At 36.7% G+C, this 14,634-nt stretch overlaps 1 protein-coding gene across 4 annotated transcripts in view; it reads right to left on the reverse strand.

The window, feature by feature from the left end:
- Nucleotides 1–14,634, reverse strand: part of LOC132161568 (protocadherin-9) — a 276,136-nt gene that overhangs the window by 153,677 nt on the left and 107,825 nt on the right. The gene's annotated exons all lie outside the window — the stretch shown is intronic.

The raw sequence follows: 14,634 nt of genomic DNA on the forward strand, positions 1-14,634 counted from the left end.
TCCACCTAGTGTTTTTTATTTATTATTTTTTATTATTATTATTATTATTCCTATTTTAAAATCCCCGTTCTCAAATCAGGTTGTTCTGAGATTCCTATCAGAATAACGTAGATATGCACAGGCCGCTCCCATGATAGTTGATTGACAAGGTCGTCTTACCTTAGACCCGCCCTGAGTGAACTGAGAGCTGTCCAACATTGTGTCGACTCCCGTGCACAGTTGCTAAGTCCAGTTATTATACATGACTTTGGGCTTCTTTTTCTTTTTTCTTTTTTTTTCTTTTTTGTAAAGTTGCATGCAAAAATCTCGAGTCGCAGGTTGCGTTTTTTTTTGGGCTTATTTTAAAAAAATATGGTTGCATGTTAAGAAAATCTGACAAGCAACTTCTGTTTACATCAATCAACTGTCAACTGTTTCTTTACATTTATGTTTGCTGTACTCTCCAATGCATTGAGTGACACTCTGTCTGCTCACAGTTAAAGGCAGATTAGTGCAATTAGTAATAATATAAGCATAGGTGGAGGGTGAACCAAGGCTAAAAGCAGCCAAATGTATTAATTATCATAAACCTGTCCTTTTAGGCAAGAACCAGACATGGGTATCATGTACGCAAAAAAAAACAAAAAAACATTATCGTTATCGTTATACTCACTTGAGCTGGGCATACTTTGAAATTAATCTCTTATTTACATTGTACGTACATCTGTGCTTTGTTGTTTATGATGAGAGAATTCACCTTAGCCTTAACCAGCCATACACATGCTCTGCCTATAAATATAACTGTTGTAGCATAATCCATCAAACATTCCGCGCTCTCTCCTCCCCCTCACTGAAGAAAATCATGTTCAAAAGAAGGAGCGTGACACTTTAATTCAAGCGATCGATGATAGTAGTAATAGAGGAGTGGGATAACTTTCAGAATTGTAATAGGCATGCATCCCCAATTCAAAAGAATAAAATAAAATAAAATAAAATAAATGGTTTTCAGGTGGAAAAAAATCTTGAATGACACTCAAGCAAAAAAAATAAATAAAAAAATAAAATAGATAAAATAACCATGTGTAAAAATGTCAGCATGCATTTCATGTATCTCTGAAGCAAGTATGCGCCAGTTGAGCAACTGCCATTGATATGGTCAAAAGGAATGCTAAAGGGTAGCTCTCTCTAGGTATAAGATCTCATTGAGTCTGTACACCACTAATGCATTTGCAGCGCATGAAATGCAATCAGACACGGCATTCAGAGGCAATAAACTGTCAGGGAAAGGTTGTGCAGAGCCCATTAGAATTGAACACTCTGTTAATACACTTGAAGTTGACTTGCATTTACTCCAACATTAACTTCCAAACCTGATTTTAGGGCAATCGATAAATGTATGTGCTAGCACAGGAGCAAAAGTGCTTTTTAAACGTCTAACAACACCTACTATTTGACACAGAGACACACAAACACATGCAATATGAGTTTCTGAAGCCTTTTTAAGAAACAAGTAAAACACTTTAATGAGAGCAAGAGAGAGAAAGAGAAACAGAGAGAAAGACATTATCGTCATCTGTAGTGTATATAATGTTTATTTAGAGTAATGGCTCCATTCCAGCATGGCAGGAAAACAATAATGTTTATTTTATTCTTCCGCAGATGAAGCCTAGCAGTGTGAGGAATGGGGCAATGGCACAGGGGTAATGTGCAAAGATATGAACACAAGTCATGCTGAATCTTGCTACAGAATCCAACCTTTATGATGCTTACTTTCACGCTGAACCTTATCGACTTGTAAAAAAAAAAAAAAAAAATAATAATAATAATATGCACATGCTCTAATTTAAGGAAATATGTATATAAAAGATATATTGGTGTCCTTGTGCTTCAATTGATTCATTAAAGCATGATTATTTACATAGTGATTTTCATCGTGAGTCAGACCAACTTTTCTGCATGAATCCATCTCAATTTTACTGTTATTAACACTGACGTTCAAGGAGGCCGTGACTGCTCTTTTGGAGTCGAAAAGCATGCAGTCGCAGTGAATGACAGATTCAGGGCTGAGCTACGGTGAGGTACAGATCATGCAGACATGTGGAAATGCATTAGTGTGGTGTTCCAAAGTCAGACTTCTAACTTCTGTAAAAAAATGAACCTTAAATTGGCAGCTAACAGTTAAAATGGGTACTGTGGTCCAAAATCAAAATATTGAAAAGAGTGGTTTCTCCTGTCCCTGACACGCAACAGGCACAAGCTCAACTGAGAGTGGAAAGGGACATGCCTATACACTAAGTTGATGAGTTGATTTATCCGAGTTTTAATACTGTATCCCTTTTAGAGCTTTTTAAATGGGTGCCAAGGCTTTTAGGTTGGATAGAATCTGCGATCAAATTGGATGCAATTCGCTGTGTTTTCTGTGGTGTCAAAATTATATTGGGTAAATTGGCAGCGGATGGAGTCACACAGAACCAAACAAAAACAAAACTCACATTTCAAAGTAGAATAACTGGCTGTATAGCATTGTTTTTTGGAGAAACAAGCATGTGAACATGTTTCCTAAATGTCTACAAACACATTATGGTATTTTTCTGCTTTAGTACAGTTAAAATTACTAAATTAATAAAAAATTACATACAAAACCTTTATGGATAAACACTCTCTTTGCTTAAATAAAATGCATTAAAACTAGCATAGATAATAACTACGAAGTACTGTTTAACCACTGTTAGCTGTTGACGTCTACAAAGCTAACAGCAGCATTATGGTATGCTTTTCTATTCCGTCATCATGCAAATGTCAGGACACCTTTGTGTTCAGAAGTCTGAGATATCAAGTAGGCAAGTAGGAATATCCCACATTTGACTTTGAATGGAAAGCAGCACAACACACACACACATCCGCTCAGAGACAGGGACACACACCTCTTTCCGTATATAATTACTAGGCATTCAACAATTCAAATCCATAAGCTGCTGGGTAATAGAGTTGGTTTTAGCTGTATTCAACTCGCAGTCTCAGAGGATTTCACATCACGCCACAGCGCAGAAGTTTCAGACTGTGGAGACAGAACTGCTCCCCAACAAAACCGAAGCACAACAGTCTCCTCAGTGCCGCACTTTCAGCCCTGCAACAGCAGTTAAAGCACACCAGCAGCAAAAACAAAGAACACGGCAGTGCCTCGAAATTTCATATACGCTTGAGAACGCCATAGAGCACGATTAATTCAACAGCATGGAATCATGGAGGAATTCTGGCCTGTATGAGTCCATGCATCCTTTCAGAGTGACTGTATCGGACAGTGGGAAGAGAGGGAGGAGGCGGTGAGGTGGTATCTGTGAAAACGATCGATAAAGCAGGCATGAGGTGATATTGACTTTTCTCATTTATTACAGCATAACATTGATATTGACCTTTTCCTTCCAAGGTTTCTTACAAGTTACATGCAGAATGAGTAAAACGCTTTTATCAACAATTAGAGCAAAATCCCTTTTTAGAGGTGGGGAAAATGTTGAATATAAATATGCTGAAGTCAATCAGGAGGAGCTAAATTCTGTCTGAAAACATCCAAACATAAGAATAACAGCTGTTTCATAGCAATGTGCATTAGGGCTAGCTAAATAAAATAAAATTAAATAAAATTCTTGGAACTGAAAACATTTACTGGAATTTTGACTTCATATCTCACAAGTGCACTTAAATAAAATAGCAAAAAGAATAAAAGTTTTCATAGCAATGTGCATTATAGCTGGCCATATAGAAGAATGTTTCTGTCTTAAATCAAATAAAATCAAGTCAAATACACTTTCTTTGAATTCAATATATTTCTTGGAATTCTAACTCCATATCTCACAACTGTGATTAAGTAAAATAAAAAGTAAAACATTTTACATATGTAAACATTCGTTTGCATTGTGGCTAGCCATATAGACTGTTTCATAAAATAAAATAAAATAAAATAAAATCTTTAAATGCTGACCTCATATCTCATTATTGCAATTTTATTTCACATAATTGCTACAACTGCATAATTAGCTGCAAATTAACAATTATGGGTATTTATTTTTAACATCAGTCATAAACATCTCTTTAACATCTCTCTTATTACCTCTCAATGTTAATTCTAAATGCAACTTTGTATTCTGCAGTTTTGACTTTGTATTATGCAACTCTGATATCTCATGAAATCACTCTATTACTGCATACATTTTAAATGTTTTATTTGACAGATTTCCGTGGGTACATGTTACTTGTTCTGCAGTACCTGCATGTTTTAGTTGTGTAACATCCTCTTCACATTCACATAGTTTTTAATTTATTTGGCAAAGCCACACTTGCAGTCTCTCTCTCTCTCTCTCTCAAAAAGTTGTAGATGCATGTCATCATTCAATGGAGAATCTGAAAACAACTGCAACTGCATTATCAGGAAGACAATTTTTGAGGTAAACTCAAACAAACGTAATGAACATGAGTGGACAATCCACACATCAAAGTAGCTCACTTCATCGTTGACCACTGCATCCTCTGCTCCAGCCCCTCCGCTGAGATTGAGGTCAATTATTGAAAAAAAATGATCCTGTGACTTACACAGACTACGGCAGTGAAGGAGACAAATAGGAAACGACACTTGCTGGCTGTAAACAGCCTCGGTGGTCCCCGTGGAGCATGTGTCCACACACAGAGCTGCGCTCTCAGACCGGAGAAACCTGCACAAATAAATCTAAACTGATAGTAATGCATTTTCCATCAGCTAAAAAGTTCAATTATGGTGGATGTGACAGTGCAATTCAGGCCTCACGTATACATTATTGATTAGTTCCCTTGAGGTTAAAATGTACTGCTCCTGAAAAAAAGCAAAGATGGAGATGTGTCCGATTTTGTTTTTTCAGTGACAGCGGGAATGCGGCACAAGCTAGCAAACATACTGGAAAAGCACTGGCTCAAACAGTTTAAGATATTTTAGCATGCAGGTATTTAGCACAAAAGCATGAATATTATTCACTAACCACTCACAGTACAATCTGATCTCACACTACATGCATAGAACGTTGCAATTATGCATATACGAGGGCTTTATGGGGCAGTCATGGCCTAATGGTTAGAGAGTTGGGCTTGTAATCCAAAAGTTGCGGGTTTGAGTCTTGTTAAAGGCAGGGATTGTAGGTGAGGGTGTGTGTTCACTCTGTTTGTCTATTTGTTCACTACTCACTGCTGTGTGTGTGCAGAATACAAAACCAACTGCATTTTGAAAGTTTTACATAAAGTACATTGTGTGTATTTATAAGGGAAAAAAGTGAATATTTTGAGTGATTTGACATTGCTTTAAGCAGTGTAGGACTATCAGTACCTTTAAACCTATCAGTATTTTTCTATCCCTACTGCAGATTTCCTCCCACAATCAGCGCCGAAAAGTGAGAAAAGCCAGCTGATTCCGAACAGGTTTGCTTATAACTGGTTTTATAGCCTGACAGAATGTCTTTTGTGTCAAAAGTAATGCTGTGGGAAGTAAGTTTGAAGCTTTTTATGACTTCCCTACATGTCTGTGTGAAAGAACAAACCTCTCATTCTTCATGTTGGAGTGGAGTTCTGACTGAAGGCTAAAGTGAAAAGGCTAAATTTCCTTAGGGACAGAAGCTCTAATTAATTTTCAAGCTGCTTTAACAAAGTCCATTCAAATACTCAGTGTTTTTAAGCAGATTTGTCATTAGTAGCTACAGTACAATGAATGGTGAAGCTCGACAATCTCAAGGCTGTAGTTGATGATGAAAGCATGAATGCTATTATTTTTATTCAATCCATGCTGGAAGAACAACCATACTGCAGCAAAATGAATAGCAGTTCACTGCATAGTTGGATCAAATCCACCAGTTTATCTTGCAATAATTGTCATGTCTATGTTATTTTGAACCTTTGACCTAAGCATTCACAGATGTTAACATTGCATGACAATTTGGCAACTGGCAGGCACATTCAACTTCAAAGTTCCCTGGGAATCAAACCCACAACCTTCTAACAATCTCTACAATCTACTGTACATTAATCCCTTTTCATAAGTGCATTCACCACAAATAACTGAAATCACCCAGTTTCTTCAGCCAAGAAACAATGTTTACCTGCATTGAAAGCACTTAACGGCTGAAAATAAAGCATAATTCTTCAAATGCATTTCCTTAAATGTTTAAACAACCGTAATTTTGGCTCAAATCCCCGCTCAAATGACTTGAGTTACAACACAACTAACATTAGCAAACTGAAAGTCAAGAGGCACTGCTAGATAATGAATCAAATCTTCACCCAAAATGAGGTGAGCTTTCAGCAGAGGAGCACTCGAGAGAGAGAATCAGAGTCAGAATTTAACTCTTATTATCAGAGAGGGGGAAAGCCCTGGGTAATTAATGACTGGTGTAAACTAATTGCAAAATGAAGCTCAGATCGTTAATGAATCATCTTAGATGTATAATCAAGTAATTAGGAAATGAAGTGGCGAGTAAAGCACAGGAAGTTGTGGTAATGAGGATTGGTGATTATCAATCTGAAGGATCTGCTGATGATCCCTCGGGACCCGCAACATATCCTCGGCCCACAAAAGCCGAATTACCCAGTTCTCTCCAGAGTTCATGACTCTGCCATATACAGCCTTTCTGATCCACAGTGGAGTCTTGATCAAAGAGACTAAATGTGTCGACTCGAGTGACAGACATCAGAGAAAATATTGGGCAATGGATTCTGGACAAAGCAAATGTAGAAAATGCAGGAGTAAATGTGCTTGTACTGTTATGACACAGTTATAGAGAAGTATAGGTCGTTTGTCCAAATCCCTGAAATACAACCCATCAGAGCATATACTACAATTGCGCCCCTATCGGCAAAAGGTCGTTTTCATATTAATGTTTTGTACTCTTTTATTTGCACTCTGATTTGCGTTTCGTAAAGTTCAGTTTGTAGATTATTGCGTTATACCTTGATATGTAATCATGCTATCATGGGTTCGATTGCAGAGAATGGACGTGCTCGTAAAATGTATGTGCTCAATAAATCATAATTTAGCATGATTTCTTAGCAGGAGGGTTAGGTTTAGGGGTGGGGTTAGGTGTGGTCATTCGAACGAATAAGCCACCTAGTAAAATATGTACAAATTACTGTGCATGAACCTGACGTATACAAACATAAATAAATATTTTTACAGATATTTATTTATATATATATATATATATATATGTATATGTGTGTGTGTGTGTGTGTGTGTGCTTTATTATTTATTTGTGAATTTCATGGGAAGAGAGAAAAAAAGATTTTAATGCTAGCCCCAGTCTCCCATACCAACAGCAAAATCCATCACACCATGCAAACCCAACCTCCTTCTTTCTCACTCTTCTTTTCTCCATCCATCTCACTTTGTCTCGCTTACTGTCTCTCTTCTGTCTTTTAGCACTCGGGGCTCCTACACAAACATTTACATCAGGAATGAGATATTTAATGAAACTTGTGCAAGGAGTAATTAAAGCCCTTTTTTCTCCACACAAAAGGGGCTGATGAGGGAGCCCCCTCTTCCTCCTCCTCCTGCTCACTAATCAAACCCTCAAGAGCTTCTGTTACTCTTACAAAGACAGCTTAGACAGTGAAAGGACAGACGGAGAAAAATAAAATAAAAATCTTTCTGGATGATGAAGGAGATGCGTTAAAGGGAACAACTAAGTCAGGAAGATTTTATTAAGATTTCAGGTTTTAGAAGAGCAGGAACAGATATCTGTCTCCTTTGACCTTTTCACAAATACAGATAAAATGAAACATGTCATAATGTGCACTATATACTTATGAAGATTTCTGAGAGGAACAAACCAATTATTAACAAAAAGGAAACAAAAAAGTTAAAGCCTTGTGTGTCTGTGTCTATATATATATATATATATATATATATATATATATATATATATATATATATATATATATATATATATATTGTGACGAGCGTCCCGAGTCCACATCAGCGTCGCCCTGGTAACTGACGAGGAGCACCAGCTTGAGGCTCATCACGGGCTGATCACCGGCACCTGCCTCTCATCAGCCGGGCCTCATATAAACAGCATGTGCACGGTAAAAGGGTGAGAAGCCTCTCCACGAGCTAACACACTGAATCTCCTCTCTCTCTGCCACCAGAAAGCAGCCTGTGACCGGAAGACTTGCCACGAGCACTCCACCGACTCACCTGCACCTGGACCCGAGTGAGAGCACCCTTTTGCACGCCGAAGCACCGTCATCACCCCGCAACCCTTCACTTTTCAATAAAATCCACCCTCCGGGGCTTTACATTTGAATTTGCTCCTGCCTATTCCTTTCACCCCGCCACAATATATATATATATATATATATATATATATATATATATATATATAAATGATAATTAACTAAATCAGACAGTATAAGACCAAAAATATACATGAAAATAATAAATCTCCTTAAAGGCATAATTTACCCAAAAATTCAAATTATGTCACCCCCATGCCGTTCCAAACCCGTGAGACCTCCATTTATCTTCGGAACACAGTTTAAGATATTTTAGATTTAGTCCGAGAGCTTTCTGTCCCTCCATTGAAAGCGGGTTCGGTATACTGTCCATGTCCAGAAAGGTAAGAAAAACATCGTCAAAGTAGTCCATGTGACATCAGAGGGTCAGTTAGAATTTGTTGAAGCATCAAAAATACATTTTGGTCAAAAAATATCAAAAACGACAACTATATTCAGCATTGTCTTCTTTTCCGGATCTCTTGTGAGCACGATTAAGTTTAGTGATATCCGGTTCGTGAATGAATCACTCGATGTAACCAGATCTTCTTGAACCAGTTCACCAAATCGAACTGAATCATTTGAAACGGTTCACGTCTCCAATAAGCATTAATCCACAAATGACTTAAGCTGAAAGATTGACTCGTTCTCGAGTCAAGAACCGTTTCTGTCGGACGCGTCCGATTCGAGTACCGAGGAGCTGATGATACTACGCATGTGTGATTCAGCGTGAAGCTGATGATTGATTGATATTTTGATGATTGATTCTGTGTGCTAATGTTATGAGCCCAGGTAAACCGAAAGCTTGCAATCATCGCCAATGACGCCATTACGTCGAGCGCAAAAGAACCGGTGAACCGTTTTCTTCAACCGGTTTATTGAACCGAACTGTCTGAAAGAACCGGTTCACGGAAAAGAACCAAACTTCCCATCACTACTGGTGATCCGACAAACGATGCAACCGGATCTTGACTCAAGAACGAGTCAATCTTTCGTTCATTATCTGGCTCGGCTCGGTGTTCATCTTCAGTTCTCTCTTCACAGCGGTTCAGTCAGTGTACTGTTTGAGTAAATGAATTACTCCGGGATATTGGTTTGTTTTAACTCAGAGGGAGTGTCAGCCACATTAAAAAAGTTAACATCTTAAGTATTCCAGTACTCTGTTCCAGCTTAAGTCATTCGTGGATTAATGCTTATTGGAGACGCGAACCGTTTCAAACGATTCAGTTCGATTTGGTGAACTGGTTCAAGAAGATCCGATTACATCTAGTGATTTGTTCGCGAACCGGATATCACTACACTGCAGTGAACACGCTCACAACAGACAATTTGAACAGAGAAGACAATGCTGAATAAAGTCGTTGTTTTCGTTATTTTTCGACCAAAATGTATTTTCGATGCTTCAACAAATTCTAACTGACCCTCTGATGTCATATGTACTACTTTGATGATGTTTTAATTACCTTTCTGGACATGGACAGTATACCGTACATATATTTTCAATGGAGGGACTGAGAGCTGTCGGACTAAATCTAAAATATCTTAAACTGTGTTCCAAAGATGAACGGAGGTCTTACTGGTTTGGATTAAACATGAGAGTGAGTCATTAATGACATAATTTTCCTTTTTGGGTGAACTAACCCTTTAAGGTTTTGCTTAAAAATAATACATTAAAGGATCTTGTCTTGTCCTGATCTGATACTGGTCAGTATGTTATGAATGTAAATCTGAGAGCATGTGCAAACAGACTCATCTCGCTCAATACTGTGTTTTGCTGTTTTTATTCAACCGATTTCCAGTGTCATGCAGATCAGAGTAGTTTACAACAACAAGCAGTTGATTTCTCTCTCTCTGCCCGTGGGCTAAATGTGGGTGATCTATACTTTCTCTGAATGTCCACTGCCAAGGATGTATTTGATGTCGGGTAGTGCTGTAAGATGAACGTATAAAGCTAGAAGTCCTTGTTTTCAGTGGATTCTTTCAATTCTTTGTCGCTTCTAATTTAAACCTTCATGACGGGCAACCGGGGAAACGATCAGAGACTCTCTCTCTCTCTCTCTCTCTCTATATATAATTTATACTATTTACTCTTGATGGTAATATTTCTCGTAGTGTTATATTAGCATTTATATATTATAGATTTTATATTTATATATTGTTGCTGGAATACAGTAATGCATTACAGTAATGATAATAATAAATAGTTATATATAATAAATATGTAATAATGAAATATGCCTGGACATATTATGGCAATGATCATGTTTAATGAGGATTTAAATTAATGTTAAATATGAAAATAAATGTGCAAAAATCATAAAGGTCCTAGAAAGAAGGTATGTTTGCACATCTCTTGGGGCATTTTAAACCGAATTTAAATCCTCAATAAAACTCTTCTGTTTGAAATGCGCAAAGAAAAGTGCAAAAATGTTTGCATGTTTTTCATGCATTTTAAATCTTCAGGAAAACTGGGTTTAAAATGCGTAGGAAGCTCTGACACAGACTGAAGGTCCCAAAATATTTTTTTCATAAAAATGTAATTATAACTTATTTTATTTATTTCACTTTTGATTTTGGGGAAAAATGCACAAACTATCCATCGGTAATTGTTCATTTCACAGGTCGCTTGGGTCTACATTACTCTCTCTCGCTGCTGAAAAATTTGTGCCAGAATGAAAATGAAACAATTATACAAGCTTATTAATATTTTGGCTTACATTACATTGGCCAAACATTCATACAACCACTGAAACAAGGAATTAGCATGGGCTCAGCAGCTTTCTTTGAGTTCTTTTCCTCTCTGATCGCGCAAACTCTTCCCACCCTTCTTTCCGAATGCTGTTAGTTGAGACCAGGTCCCTTGGCTTATTAAAAGTGACAAAACACAGTGCATTTGAAGTGACTGTTGTCCTTCTCTGTTGTGCATTTTTGAAGAAGCTAGTCATTGACACGTCACCCCTGTTTTCTGCTCCTACGTGAACCTTTTGAGCACCACTTCTGTCTCTGCTACGAACTTAACAGATTACTGTGACCCAGATCTGAACTCTGGGTCTTTGCAGCTTAAGCATAAACACAAAAAATGCATACTTCAAAAGATCTCACAGCTGTATTTGACTAAGTTTGCAAAGTTTGTGTAATTAAATGTTCATTAGTCATTCAAATATTTGTTTAAATTATATAAATGCATATTTGCTTAATGCTGATGGCAAATGAGAAAGTATTATAATGTTTGCCTTTCTATTACTAATAGGCCTAATATAAAAGCAAATGTTATAATGTTTACTGTATTCGTTAATTTCTTTGTTGAACCGTTCTATCTGATTATTAGACAAAATTATATCTGTGTTAGACAGAACTGTTAACGATGACGACAAACAAGTGGGAGAATGTGAGCACTGTGTGCGCTCAGGCGCTACCGCTAAAATAAAAGTCCTGCCTCGAACACATTGACCAAGCAGAAAAACGTATCTGCCAATGCCGATATTTGAAAAATTACAAATATCGGCCAATATATTGGCCAGTAATATATATATATATATATTTTTTTTTTTTTGGAGGTGGGGGGGGGGGGGTGATATTTGTGACAGGTTTTTTGTAATTCACCCAATCTATCATTCTTATCTATCATTCTGTATTTCTCTTTATAAGAGCCTTGTGGAAATGGATCTGTTTTTAGCACATAAACTAATCATAGGGCCTTTTACCAGGTCACATGACAAAACATACAGCAGGGAAGGCCAACAGTCACTTCAAATGTGCTGTATTTAGTCACTTTTAATCATTCAGTGGCCTGTTCTCAACTAACAGCATTCGGAAAAAGTGGTGGAAAGAGAACGCGTGACCATAGAGGATAAGAACTCAGAGAAAGCCACTGAGCCCACGCTAATTCCATGTTTCAGTGGTTGTAACAATGTGCGGTAAGCCAAAATATTAATAAGCTTGTATAATTATGTTTCATTTTCATTCCAGCACAAATTTGTCAGCAGCGAGAGAGAGAGAGACAGTGGGGGAGAGCTGATGCAAGCGTCCTCATGCAAATGAACAATTACAGACGGGTGGTTTGGAGTTTACTACAGAGTGGGTTTGGCCATCTCTGCACACTGTGAAGTTATCTGAAAAGACTGGCGGCACATGCAGCATTGCATTTATCCACTCGGTTTCTTCTGCGGCCCTCCTGTAGATTTTATCAATCCTGGCCGTCCAAGCAGCTACGGAGGGTCTCGAGGCCATCCTGAAGAGGAGCAGGGCTTGAAACAACAAATAATACCAGAACACTCAAATCTTGCTGTCTAAATAGCAACTGGCTAAGCGACTGCGTGATCCGTGCCGCATAATCGTGATTAAACAATATGGCAATATTGGAAAATCTCTGAAGGGAAAAGAATGCCTAATTCATTCGGATTTAAGCGTGGAAGATTATCCGAGCACATTTAACCTCTCGTCGTCATAAACTCACAACATCTGTGCGGGAGATCTTATTGTGATGAATTACATATTATTAGGTTTAAGCCAAAGATATGTTAGCAAAATAACCCATGGCCCAGATTCTCTCCAATGTTCCCAAACAAAGTGTCGGATTCAGTGTCAAGATATTCAGTGCCAAGTCTCGAAATAACATATCTTTAGAGGCAAAAACATGTTTTTTTTTTTTTTTTTTTGTATTATATTAGTGCATCTCATTGTATTTATTTTCCTCTATAAATAAGAACATTCAGGAGCCTCACAACAATAATACAATCAACTCTACTGTCATCAATCAGTTATTTTTTTATTTTTTTAACAAGCAGCTCAAAAGTGTATAGTAACCACATCAGATCTATAAATACATATAAATAAATAAATAAATAAATGGAATACATCTCAATGCCTTGAATACACACAATAAAAGTTATTTATTTATGTACATATTTATTTATTTATTATTTGGCATAAAGTATTTTCTGACATTATAATGAAGCTAAAATCTTAATTCAAATAAATTATTGGATTATTGAAAAGAAAGCTGTATTAAGTGGTTTAGCATAAGTTTTATCAGCATTTCAAAATTACATAAATATTTCAGTAGGTCGATAAATCACTAAAATGACAGATACAGTAATTTGACATTTTCTATGACATTGAAATTCTCATTAAACATATTCTCATTGGCATAATACGTCCAGGCATATTTAATTGTAATATATAAGTATAATTATATTTATTTATTATTCTCATTACTGTAATGTATTACTGCATTTCAGCAAAGCTATAATAATGGTTATTAAAAATAGTTTATAAAAACACAACAACAAATAGAGCAAACCATATTTATCTCAAGCAGTAGACAGAGTGCATCACCTCAGATTCACTAATGTGTTTCGAAGCAAGCTAATCAAGGCTGAGGATCATTCCGGAGCACAGACTTTACGATGTGAAAAGTAGGCCAGAGTAAATATAATTGCTGTCTAGACTCTTACTAAGTGTGTGGTCAATGGAAGACATTTTAAGGCTATCAGCGGATGACGCAACCAGGTGCAAGCCGCTGGAAAACAGCTTCAGGTAACCAGCGGCCATTGTGTCAGCAGTATCTGTTTATAACAGCAGATTACTCAGCAGTATGGAGGTTCAAGCCTGATATATCTGAAACCGGCTCTTTCACACAGAATTCTGGGTGAATAATAGCGTGAACCTCAGGCAAACTTGGAGATCACATATCACTCCAAAATCAAGAGAGAAAAATGGGCAACTCTTTATGCTGATAGAAATTCATTAGTGGACTGTCTGCTTCATATCTGCTAACACTTTATTTGACAGTTCCCTGACACATATTCTGCTAAATAGTAGTTTTGCAAATACAGGTCAACTTATTCTATTAACCCTAACCCTAACCTGCCTGTCTACTAATACTCTAATACAAGAGGTTGACATGTAGTGAATTACTGAAAGTTAGATGACACACACAAAAAAAAATAATTTTAAGCCTTTTTAATTTTATTATAATCTTTTAAAGAATTTAAATTACGTATTTTAATTGAATAACTGAACATTCCTTCAACAATTAACGTCATTCATTCATCTATAATAATTAAGGATTATTCGATTTGAAATTTTACTATTAATGAAATTGTGTAAATCTTAAAAAATCTAATAATAATAATATTTTTTTTGCATGAAGTTGCAAAGATACTTATAGTTAGTAGAATGTCTAAAGCATTCTAATAAAGTATAACACAATATATATTTTTAATCCCTTTCATTAATCCCTTTCTCATTGCCATAATACATCCAGGCATACTGTAGTTTATTATTAGAATTGTTTATTGTTCTAATCACTGCACTGTTCTTCACTACTGCATTACAGCAAAATATAATTTTAATAAAATGAATATAATT

This window comes from Carassius carassius, chromosome 17 (genome assembly GCF_963082965.1).
Source record: "Carassius carassius chromosome 17, fCarCar2.1, whole genome shotgun sequence".
NCBI lineage: Eukaryota > Metazoa > Chordata > Actinopteri > Cypriniformes > Cyprinidae > Carassius > Carassius carassius.